The sequence below is a fragment of the Triplophysa dalaica genome, chromosome 4, assembly GCF_015846415.1.
Source record: "Triplophysa dalaica isolate WHDGS20190420 chromosome 4, ASM1584641v1, whole genome shotgun sequence".
Lineage (NCBI taxonomy): Eukaryota > Metazoa > Chordata > Actinopteri > Cypriniformes > Nemacheilidae > Triplophysa > Triplophysa dalaica.
The window spans coordinates 26,509,124-26,522,180 of record NC_079545.1 but is presented as its reverse complement, the minus strand read 5'-3'; the positions used below and the strand labels follow the sequence as shown (position 1 = coordinate 26,522,180).

Here is a 13,057-nt window from a genome sequence, read left to right as displayed (position 1 = left end):
ACTGTCTTCCTTTAAATGAAAATAAGCCTGGCAATTTAAGCTCACAATGTGTTTTTAACTTGTCACACTGAATACTTGCAACTCCATGGGGATGATGTCAGCAGAATACCTGACTACCACCAACGACCGGCTAGCATCTGGGATCTGTTAAGAGCTACTTTAGTGTGAAGTGTTTACAGATTTGGCTATACCTGTGAGGGCTACATTTCGGGAAATGTCATCGCAACTAGTGTTTGTGTGTGAGGGTTAGAAAATACAAGTTCCCTTTAAGTGGCAGCAATGAAACTCTATAAAATTAAGACAGAAGAGATATTAAAACAGAGAGTCGTAGACATTAAAGGAGTGTCAGGGCACACACTATATAAATTTTAAAAATTGCTTATAGTAGCCTACATCAAGAGAATTTCTTCATGCGCATATGCAGTATAGTCAGACATGCACACATGCAGTATAGTAAGACATGCACACATGCATGAACAAATGCAATTAACCATCCTGTCAGAGTCTCTGAGGGCTTCGCTGGATTAAAGTATTAATTTCAGAGTGTAAGATAGTACAGGACCGGTCAGTGTCTTTGGCCACTCTTAACCATGTCATGTATATGGGCAGGACAGGAGGAGTTTCATGCATTAGCTAGTCATATCAGTAGGGATCTCAGGTTTTCAAAACACTTTAGGATGACACCAAGCTTGAGGTATGTGAGAAATTGTTTTGGCCTGACTCTCAAGCTCAATTTGTCAATCTCATATTCTCAGGGGCCAAACACCGCAGCCATAAGGGGCTCAAATGAAAGAAAGTAAAATACAATTAATAAATGATTGTGTTCCTGTGACAAGTAGTGAAATAAACTAAACCACTCTGAAAGGAGGATTATAGAGTGCAGATCTGTCGTATCGCCGGCCTTTTGCATGCCACATACAGTAAACGTTGACCTATTCCCCTTTTCATGCTATGCCTGAGCATACAAGCTGTACACTCATCGGTATGCAACAGGCTTTTCTGACAGGGGTGCTTTGTTAGACCCATGTGATTTGATACAATGTCGCTGGGCTTAGTTCGTTTTAGCGGTAATGACAGATTAGTCCTACGTAATTGCCTCTCAATTGACTGTAGACATAACAGCGCTTGGCTTTTTTCGACAGAAGCTCAGCTGCCATTGGAAGGCACAATGAATACATTAAGTGTTTACTCATGGTTCAGGTATTCCTCTTGGCTTTGTTGAGCTGCCACTGGCAAAATGACAGCTGCCCCATCTGTAATTTATTTCTGATTCCTGTGTACATAGACACCATTGCGTTGCTCACTTTGGTATTCAGAAGGCAAATCTTTGTTTTCATTTTGCAGGCTGAAAACACAATGAGGGATTTTTTGTTTTGGAGTACGGGTGTGTATGTAACTTTTTCACCTTGTTTGATGCTCGTGATAACATGTTGCGGGAAGAGAAGTCATCAGCTGAATGGCATTTCGCATAAGGCCTTAGCAAATACTCACCTGCAACAACTAGCCTACGACAAAGGCTCTTTTTTTATTAGATCTCCTTTAAGGATAAAGTTCAGTATGGATTCACCGTGAAGTGGTGAAAGAACACACCTTTAAAATTGCTTCAGTTGCCAGTGCCTATTATGTTGACTTAAAACAACACAATTCAACAATTACAACTTTTTAATGTAAGTATTAAAATTGAGTATGACATTTGTATGCATGGGCATTTATAAGTCATTTTCTATCACATCTCAAACTTTGAACACTAGCATTCTGCGATAAAAATGACTTAAATTATTTAATATTAATCAACATTAAATACGCAAATTAAATACAATTTCTATGTTGACAAATGTTTTGAACACTTTGAACGCTGATACTTAGGCCTTTGTCTCTTTGGTTCACCGTTAAAACAATAATTACTAGTTCATTTCAAGAGCCACGTGAAAAGAAACCCTATATGGTTAGTTGTGTTTATGCCATTGGAACAGATAAAAATGCAGCCTTTTCTGCAAATGTATTCAATTCCTTGTTTTCTCTCAAGTTTCTAATCAATAATTAAATTTAAAAAATCAGAAAAATTAGCATAGCAGCTTCTTTTTAATACAAATTAAAGAAAAAATATACATCTGTTATAAAAAAGGAAGGTCTCCAAGCAAAAGACTCTTCATCATCAACAAGTTTTTACTATGAGAAAATTCAATTGAAAAAAAAAGACAATGACAACTGTGATGAATACGAGGGCTAAACGCTCAGTTGTCAACATATCTAAGGCCATGGCTAAGCACGTTTTAAAGAGGGACTGCCTTACCATAATATCTTTCTAACAACCCGCACTGGAACAGTGAGTTTTTTTTATGCAGGCTATAGTGTTAAGTGCTGGTATTCAGTTCATTGTGAGTTCCTCTGTTTTTTTTACAATAAATAAAAAAAGAATTATGTGCTATCTAGAGGTAATCTTTCCACCCTTCAACCTAAAAGACAGGAGGGTTTTCAAACTGTTAAAACAACAACGCCCTTTTGGAACAAATTTAAGACATCTGGAATATGAGTGACATGAGATATTTAAGTTTCTTAATGCAAGGTGTTCCAAAGTTTATACTTTCTCTTCCACATTGATGAATGCAGATTGGCAGACTTAAATAGAGTTCACACTAAGTGCTTCATTTGTTGACCTTTAATGCAAGCTGTGGGCGTACCTGTAGTTAATATTACTGTTATATCTTCTGCATCTGTTTCTCCCCAGTTGTTTGTAAACCCCAAAATATATTAACAGGTCATTTTGAATACATATCGATTTAAAATACTCTGTTTTGGATTGTTTAATTTATTTTTTTATACACATGGCGTACAATGTCATCCATTTCATTGCAAAGGTCCTGGGAGTTTGGTCATTTAATGTATGTAGTATTTTAACCTAAATGGTCCATTTTGAAATGCTAATTTTTATGATGTCAAGACCCAACACCAACCTTTTTTCAGTGTATATAAGTATTTCGTTCTAAAACAGTAGGCCAATAGGCAAGGATAAATCCACAATATATCTGAACTGGAAACTGTGCACCCCATCCTGCTGAAGCTGATTTTCTCTTTCTCCGCTTTCACTAAGCAGTTACATCCCTTCAGAAGCAAGATCTCATGTATCCAAACTCCAAACACACTTCTTCAGAGCTTTCATTTTGCCCTTTAATGGCTGTGATGCTCTACAAGTCTCAACTTCTCCTGGTAAGTGTGCGCAAACACATAGAGAAACTTTCCCCCGATTGTCTGATAACGACAGGTCTGCTCTACGCAGATGTCTGATTCAGTACACAGAGAGTTTACACTGTCAAGCGATTGTCATTAATCTTATCGCCTTGTCACAAGCATAAGTTTCTTTTCCCATTCTTTTCACAAGTTATTACAGGCTACAACTGCTGTTCTCCACCACTGATCCGAATAACCTTTTTAATACGTTTGATTTCTCAGGAGTGTTTAAAGATTCTCATAAACTGTCACCCAACCATCTGTCATTATGTTGCCCATATTTGGTAAATGTTTGTTTTTTCCTTCGCCATAACTAAGAAATCATTCATGCTGAATGTCAATAGCTGTTTTTGACATCAATAGTTAACTGTAAAAATGAATTGTTGTTACTTCAGAAATTAAGTTATTTTTGTTCATTCAACTTAAAAATATTAGTTAACATAACAATTTTGCACCAAACTCATGTATTTACTCATATTTTATGTTTAATTAACAAAAAAATTAAGACAGCCGGGTAGCTTAATTTTTTTAACTTGAAACAATAAAAAAAATGTGTCTTTATTGTGTCTTGCTTCTGGACCTTTTCAAGTTTTTCTGGTATAAACATCGGTACAAGATACGGAGTCTGAGTTCATTAACACTTACACAGTTCACAGAGAGAGTTCACCGTGCCCTGAAATAACGGAGGAAAAATGGGTTAACTAAATATTATGGTTAACATGCTTAGGACACAAGACTGGGTTCTTATAGGATGTGCATGTTTTCATGTCACCCTATTTCGATTTCAAATGCTCAACAAGAACTAAAGTCTCAAGAGGGACAATAAATATGGTGCTGAAAACTAATGATTAAATGAATGAGTAATATGGAATGCCCGGGGATCATATACGAGTCACTGCAGGTCCCCAAGAAATCACAATCCACTCATGGACACGAGGGAATCCAATCCAGTAGTGCTTAGACAGGCGCCATTTTTTTCTAAACAGCGATTAGAAGTTCTATCAAATATCAGCACTGATCTTAAGTGCTTTTCTGATGAAAGCTCTCTCGTCTTTATTCTCCTCATGAAACCTGTGCAATTCGATCTTTCACATGAAGAATTACTTTACCAAGGAGAACGTAACAATTAAACTCTCGCAAGGTAACCATTAGACAATTCAAGAATAGTGCAAATCGTCCCTGAACCCTTTTTTGTTCACCCCTCAGGCATCACTCATTAGGATTCGCTGGCAGCTACAAAGGCTGGAATTTGCGGCTGTTGATCCAGTAGCGCAACAGTCGTTTTTTTACAAAGTGATGTCTAAAAAACGTTTTTAAATGTGGTTTGATAACCCAGGCAGGCTTAATTCCTTCCTAAGGCAACGATTACTCCCTGCTAATCGTGAAATGTGGATCTGTGACTAACGTTGGAATTTAGCAAGAAATCAGCTCTAGTTTCACAAGGCTTTATTGGAATAAAGCATGATGCAGTTCCCCAGCCTGTGATGAATGGTTGCAGGCAGAGTGAGTTGGGATGGGCTTACGTCTCCTTGTCTTTCACTATCAGTATAGAGCTGGTGCTGAGTGGAAATGTCACAGAAGCATGTAACAAGCCTCTTCTGCTCTTTGCCAAAGAGATAAGTTCTCATGTCAACAGCAATTCTATACATGCATAATTCTGCACATCTGAGCCATGTTGAATGTAATTGCTTTTAAGGGAGACATAAAGAGCTTTACCTCTTTTTAACGCCATCAGTACTGTTATATGGGTCAGTGACGTTTTGTCAAATAATCTTGGTATTTGGAAAGATGTTTTGTATTGCTTAGGAAATTTATATTGTTTTTTTTGCTTTCACCAAGGACATGCGTTTGGTCATATGTTTCCATAGTGTTTTCCATAGTTATTTTTTATAACGGATGCAGTATGACTCATTTGGTTTGTATTGGAAATAATTATTGAAACTAAAACTTCTATGAAAACCAAATCCTTTGAAAAGGGAAAATGTGTAGGCAGACCAATAACATCACACCACATTGTTCGGAGAAAAACTGACATGTGTCTGTTTTGTTTGCTGTTTAGTACATATTTTTGATCTTAAAGGGACTTAAAGCGCATTAATTGCAGGGGCGGTGCTGTAAAGTGAACTTTGCTTGAAGGGCAAAGTTCCAAGATTACAATCTTTGGATGAGCACCTCGAATCCTCAAAGTAAACAAAAATTGCTTAAAAACAATCTTTTTAGTTTTTTTGTACAGGATTTTACCGTTTTTCACAGATTATGCTTTTTTTTAATGACAAGAAAAGGGGGAAACCATGTAATTTCACAGGGATTTATTTTACAGTTCATTTCTTGCTCCCCGGCCACAAGATTTCCGTTTTTTTACAGGATTTTTTTGGCCTTCATTTATTGATCTCATGCTTTATGATGGCCATCTCAGGTTGCACTAGACTGAATTTGGAAGAACATGTTTGGCATTCATCATACACCCTCTACACCCACAATACAGTTTGTGCCCAGTTTAGGACATCGCACAAAATGTATTGACCTTAACTGTGTAGTTCTGGGACACAAAACATTTTTTATTACTTTTAACTGAACTTGTGTTGTCCCTTTCATTTATTTCACACAAAATTTACACATAATGTCTCAAAAAATATATAACAGAAACTGTGCGTTAACAAATGAATACATTCTTTTTAAGAGTGTAAATAAATTGTATCCTTTTTTATTGACTGTTGTATTTAATTGATAGATCTAGCAATTACATTAATGAGATTACAACGCCTGGTTTTGTGATAAATATTTACTGTTTTTTTTTTGTTTGCTGCAACAAATAGCAGAGCAGAAATAGAATTCTTGGAAATGTATTAGATACCTCGACTTTTTATTTACACATCCATTTAAAAAAACTGTGGCTGAGGACTGAGCTAAACAGCTTAGCTGTGTTTGTTGTTAAATATTGATTTCTGATGAATAGAAAATGTACCTCTTAAAAAAGTTTGTTACGTAAACAAGGACTACCAGTATTTCTACAGACAAACTTTATAATCTTGTTTTAAAGATAAACTAACTGATGACAAAACAACACAGAACAGGTAAGCTGGTGTTAGTGACACGCTGTTAACATTTGTGGGAGTTTTTCCATTGAGTAGACTTTCCCTGAATGTCAGATTTTTTTAAACAATATTTAATATTCTAGTTAACAGTATGATATAACACTATGCACAAATAGAATTCTCCAATAATGTATCTATTTCGAAAGAAGGTTTTATAAAAATTAATGTTTTGAAAATTAAAATGCAGTTATACATTTTATATGTATCTACGAAAAGTTTGCATTTATGTTTGTACAGTTTGTATGTAGTATTTATATCACTTTAAAAGAAAAACAGACATTTGAAGTGTACATGTTTGCATGTCAGTACACTAAATTCATATAATAGATCCCATTGAACGCCACAGAATACACTTTAACACAGCTTGATATCATTTGGCCCTTTATAGACCATTTCAAGCCCAGATATGAACTCTAGAATGTCTTAATAATTCCCCTAAGGTTGCACTTGTATGGAGGAATGAGAGCACGCTCTATCATTGAAAAGTACTTTAGCACATGTGTCCCATTTATGAATGATGTTCTGTTAACATTTTTCATGCCACCAATCCAAGACCAGATTTTCACATTGTGTTACTCAAACCATGCATGTTATTTATTTTTCATTAATAATACTTGCACTGTAAATATTACCTGTTTTTCAGAATCACTGCCATATATGGAACTCAAACAGGGTCATATTTTATTATTTTATTACAGTATGTGTGAAGACACAATAAAGATCTTCAAATTAGTTCTGCTAATAGTTTCAACCCTTATTAAATTCCACCTGTATTTATCCCCACAATGTGTTTTCGGCTTTGAGCCTGAATTACATTTTGCACCTGTACCAGAACATCTATGAGGGCAAACACAACAGTAGACAAAATCACAGGACGTGAGGACTGATGTAACATCCACAAACAAAATTACATCAAACCACCATATTGACCTACATCACTGACCCACTCAAGACACCGATGTAGAGATCTTCAAAGCTTGTCATATATAATGAATAATGGCAGATGTCATCTCTATAAATGCACACTCAACACTCAGAGCAGGAGTTTGAGGGTGGGGGTTCATGACTCGGCCATGGACCTGACAAGTGGAGTTGAACTTCATAAACATCTTTGTGTCTGATTGGTCATTTCTTTTATGAAAAAGTCCCTGCATTCTTTCAATGCTGGTGTATCTATTACAGCAATGAGGCATGGCAAAATTTTTGCATGCAGGTGTTGTTTGCCGCTGTATTTTGGCAGATCTAAGAGGTTACCTGAGAAACTGTTGATCTAATGCAAGATTCTGACCATAAGACATTGATTACATTTACGCCTCTCTTAACACAATGGAGGCATTTTGATCCTAAACTTTGGTTAACATTTTTGCAGCGCAAGTGGAAACATAGCTTTTACATCTGAATTCCTGTCAACCATAATGAAGGTGGCCAGCTAACATTACATTATCTGCGTTCTGTATCTTTTCCTTGCTATATTACAAATTCTTATCTGCATCTTTCTACGATGTGGGTTTATGCCCGTATATTTTTCAGAGGTACGTTGGTCACTCAAACTCACATCTGGGGAAATTCAGCGCAATCTTGCCCAACAATCTCTCAGTTTATAACATTCTGTAGTTCTGATGTGTTTCCAAAAGACTCAGCTGAGACCCACTTCACTTGATGTTATCTCAATACCACTGACTGTTAAATCACTACACCATCATCATGAAGAGCTAGAGCGTGAGATCTGTCACACACCTGTAATGTGACCGGACACAAGCACTTACACATTTACAGCTCAAACAAAGAGTTCATGTTAAACTGTTTCTCAGTCCTGATAAAAGTGTAAAAAATGAACAGTCCAGGTAGACACAATAAATGCCGCAGTGTGCCTTTGAAATACAGCACTTTGAGGTGCGGTGTGGGTAAGATGTCACACATTTTGAGAACACATGTTCCGTATGGTTGTGTGATTTCCACATGAGTCTTGACTACCTGTGGTGTGACTGATGGGTTGGTATTTCTAGATGTGAAAGATCTGCATTTTATTGATGGATCTTCTTCCTCCACCTCAGTACTGTGTCATAAGTATGCATACTTGCATCTTTGTTCAAAGGCCACCCATGCTCCCTATAAGTCATGATACGATTGCATGTCCTTGACAAGACATTAGCTACGCAAGCTTGATTTTGTGCATTTCAAAATATATCAGACCACCTTTTGTGTTGAAGCATGAGTGCATTTTTTGTGCAATTTTATACTCCATAAATATCTTACAAATAATTTGTGCATTTTACTTTGACATACACATTTGCATGTAAAGTATATTGTTATTTAAAGTTTCCAGGGACACTTATTGTGTTTTATCAACCATGTTTACTGATATCATGGTAATACTTTGAACATCATGTTATTGTTAATAACCCAGCATCAGCAACACTAAAACTGTATACCGTGAGGACTAATCATATTGATACCCTGCTAAATCATAATATTGTAAATAACCCAAACTGTGGTTTGAACTGTGTTTACTAAATGTAAATCTTGTAAATAATACGCAGATTATAATACCTTAATAATGAACTTCAATGAAACAATTGACAGTTTCTGACAATAAAACAGTATTTATTTCAGTTAAATTTCATCAATGTGCTACACATAGAGAAAAACTTGCAATAATACCCTCTATTATTATTATTACTCCATTGCAACTCTAAAATTGTAGTAAATAAATTGTATAAATAATTGCTATAAAAAATTAAGTTTTGCTTTCTCAACATAGTCAAAAGAAGAGCTCTGGTGTACATCTCTGTTAACAATTGTATCTACTTTTATGCCAGAGCAACACTTTGGAGTGTATCTTTCTCAGCAAGTTTACATTTATATCGATAGTTACATAAACATTTACCTAAAACATTTGCTTGCCACTATTCATTTTTTATTTCAACATTATACATATTATTGCAAACAGAAAGACGAGAGTATGTGACCATGTATTGTATGTTCATATACACAAAAATGCCTTTGTATCTGACTTGGCCGACCATCACACAGAATAATGTTTTAGAGAGCAGGTGCTGAGGCATTTTCCACCAACCAGCTTTAATAAAAGAGTCTTATATTACTGCAGGAATTAGGAAGACCTGCTGAAATAATAGCGCTGACTTTTGGATCGCTTGCCACCTTTTATGGAAAGGTGTACGGATCTTGTAATCTTTATCACTCTTTTGTGTCGAATCTTTGTAAAACTGAGAAGTAATAAAGGTCTTTGGAGGTATACAGGCCGCTTGGTTTCATGGGTGTTAAGGGTTGCGGAAATGAGCATGCCGTCTCCAGCACATGAGAGATGATATCTTGATGGAGTTCAGGTTTGAGGTTGAAGGACCCAAGAGTTGAATGCAACCTACAGGTTCGCTCTACCTAAAAAGAGTCAAGTAACCTGTGGCCACCATCCAACGGCCATCTCAAGTTACATGACCTGTGTACAGAACACAACAGCCATGTTTCTCCATTAGCAAGTTATATTTAAAACAGTCATGTCTGAATTGAAACACAGACACTGCATGGGGGTTTCCTGATTTTGGAAAGCAACATCATTGTTGAGCCTGGGACAACATTCTAGTCAACCAATCAGATTTGAGAGGTTAACAGTTCTTGTGAGCTTTAGGCGTACAACCAGGGTTAGGTGCCACTCTCAGATTCAGATTGTCACCTCACAAAGACTTAAAAAGCAGCTATCAGTGACTAAAATCCAACTAACCAAGCCGATCATGGATTTACATTCATCTATGAATCTCAAAGAGATAATGTGTGAGGTTATAAGAGGTGCCAGCCGCCCAAATGAGTTTTTATGGTGAAGTTGGATTAAAGAAGAGGAGTATGTATCATCCTCATGGGAGCAGTCTATCTTTCTCTAGAGCTCTGTGAAGTTCTTTCCGTATCAGGTGCATTGTCTTGGGAACCTTCACTGACATTCTGAAGTTGAATTAGTCATTTCCCACATTAAAAGGACCAGGTGGCTCAGCATTATATCATCACACTGTGTGCTAAATCGGTTTGCATATGGACTGGAATGATTGTGACAATTTGAACGCAATTATTTTTTTACTCCAGACCATGGCGACTTTTTAGCAGACCTGTGAACATCCTTTCGTTTTACTCAGGGTTACAACAGGGTTTTTAAAGTCTTTAAAATGTTGCCACTGGAACGCAGACTTAGTGTAAGAAATTGCAAGTAATTTTCCTTTAAATACTTTGCTTTTATTGTTATAAATCGTTCATCTTTCTGTTCCCCTTTGACTATCATAGTCTACATGTGTTTTTGCTTTCCAACTGATAATCTTCCAGCATGACAGACTTCATAGCTCTGCGACTGTCAGATCCAGAATGCTCTCACCGGCCCATGTGTTCTTACTTGGTTACAGTAGTTAGATACTTATTTGGTATGTGATGGCTGCACTTGTTAAAAGAGCCTTTCAGATGTTTATCTGAGCAATGACAATTAGGTCTGCAGAAAAGAAGCTTTAATAATGTACACAGCTTTCCGTATGCTTTGCTAATGCACTAATTCTGAGAATGCTAATCTTACATTTCTGACCAAATTAAATCGTCCGGTCTAATATGTCTTCGGTATGGGAGTGAATTCATTCATAAGTAAACAAATCGGGAATACGAAGTCATTTCTGTAAAGTCTTAATCCAATGTGCTTAGGTAAATCCCATTCCATTGAAGAAACGCACACCCACATCTGGTGGATAATGTCCTTAGAGAATGTATTGGCTCTGCTCTCCCCAATCTGTTGTGTAGAGCTGACATCCATAACAAATCATGGCATTTCAAAAACCTGTAATTTATGAGCTATTACCAATGTTTTCTTTCTCTTTTTCTTCTCACTTTTGGGTGGTGGAAAATTGTCAAAGCATAGACATTACATGAAATTAAGGGACATATCAGAATTATCCATCAATCGCTAAGGATTACACCCACTTCGAGAAGCTTTGCCCCCTTGGGATAGTTTTGCTCACATAAATATTTACATTTAAGGTGATGATATAGCATATATAAGGTACCTTTCTAATGTATAACTGGTCAATAACCAAAGAGGGCTTAGTAAAGTTACAATTATATTGGATAACAGACGTGCCTAAAGTATCTTGAAATGTTGGTCTATCAATATACATACTATAGGAGAAGCTTTTCTATACTCACACCAGATGTTTTAGAGTCATTAGGCTGAGCGAAGACCAAAACTGTCTATACTCTTCAGCGCTGCAGGGAAGGACCATCCGAACCTGAGGGATGCACCTGGCACATTATCAGACAGGTTGTTGGGAGGATTTAATGTGGAACAGTTCGCTTTTAATGGCAGCAGACCTGTTGCAAACAAAGAGCAGAAAGAGACGTAAGACAAATCCAGGCAGAGTGCAGTATGATCTGGGAAAGTCAGCCAAAACATGAGAGAATGGGTTTCACGGATGCTTTGGATTTGTCAGTGTGAACAACTGAAACAAAAGTACGACACGCTTTTGTAATTTTCTGATTTATTATCCAAATGCTGATGACAAAAGCAGCGCTGTAACTGTCAAAAAAAAATCCCCCTATCTAAAGTTGGGCACCAATCACTGTTGGTGTCGTGTCGAGGGAGCTGAACCTCATCGTCTAAGTTGGGCTAATTTCTTCCTTTTTGAAAATAATGTGCATTTCACGCTTGTTAGGAGAAAGTAAAAGCCTGGTGTGAGACGGCATCCCTGGAAAAAAAAGAAGGGAGAGTGACAACAAAAACACTCTGGCAGAATGTGTGATAGCTCTCACCTTCGAACCCACCAGTTGCTCGGTGGTTTCAAATCACCCTAACGACCACATAATGACCTCACTTGAGTCACCTGCTGCTGTGACCAGGCTTGACCTGGCATCTCCTCTGGAAAAAAATCTGTAGCCTTTTAGAAATGCCTTAAAGAAACTGACACGCCGTTTCAAAAGCTGCATGTATTTAGCGTTTCCATTTTTCATTTTTGACATTCTAAGGAATCTTGGCCTTGCAATTGCGTTAAAGATAAGCAAAGTAGTTTTGAAGTAAATTGATAAGGAACTTGAACATGCAATGGAGCATATCTGAGACCAGAAATGTTATGGAAAGGAAACTATCTTGCTGGATACATCCTGTCCTGTGAACAAAGGCTTTTGCCAGATGAGACCCTTTGGACCTTCGCACCACTCTTAAACACTCAGAACATTTATGCTGCTTTAAATTTACTTTTACATCTTTCCCTTGATATCTCAGCTCAGGGATATTGTTTTCCAAAGCTGCAGGTCTTCATTTTAAAACCGCTGGATCACATATGTTGGCCTTTCCTGCTCAATTTTTTTTAAGATAAGCTTTTTAATCTAAGAAATATCAACACTACACTATGATTTCAACTTAGATTCTAAAATGTATATGTGATTTATAATTGTAGTTCCGTGTATTTGGCTGTTGACTGTTATCTAAGGTGTTGTGAATGTAAACCGGCTCCAACATTTTGTGCAACAGTAAACATGTCAAACATACTTCAAAAACACACTTTTTAACCTCTTCAGTGAGCGTTCAGTGACCATTCGCCGCTTATGTCAGAATTAGGAAGCTTAAGCCGTTGTGCCAATTCCCATGAAATCTCTCGATATTTCTTTCAGTTGTTCTTCATTTGTAATTAGTCGTGGTCAGGCTGATCAAAGGAGACAGGCGGGCGCTTGCATGTGAACCACCATCTCTTGTGATG

The 13,057-nt window shown here is 37.0% G+C and overlaps 1 long non-coding RNA gene across 2 annotated transcripts in view; it reads left to right on the top strand.

Moving 5' to 3' along the window:
• Window positions 1–13,057, top strand: part of LOC130418936 (uncharacterized) — a 41,819-nt gene that overhangs the window by 3,696 nt on the left and 25,066 nt on the right. For both annotated transcript variants that reach the window (XR_008906448.1, XR_008906447.1), the window contains exon 2: window positions 3,095–3,207. This is a non-coding gene — a long non-coding RNA (uncharacterized LOC130418936). The remainder of the gene's footprint in view (window positions 1–3,094; window positions 3,208–13,057) is intronic.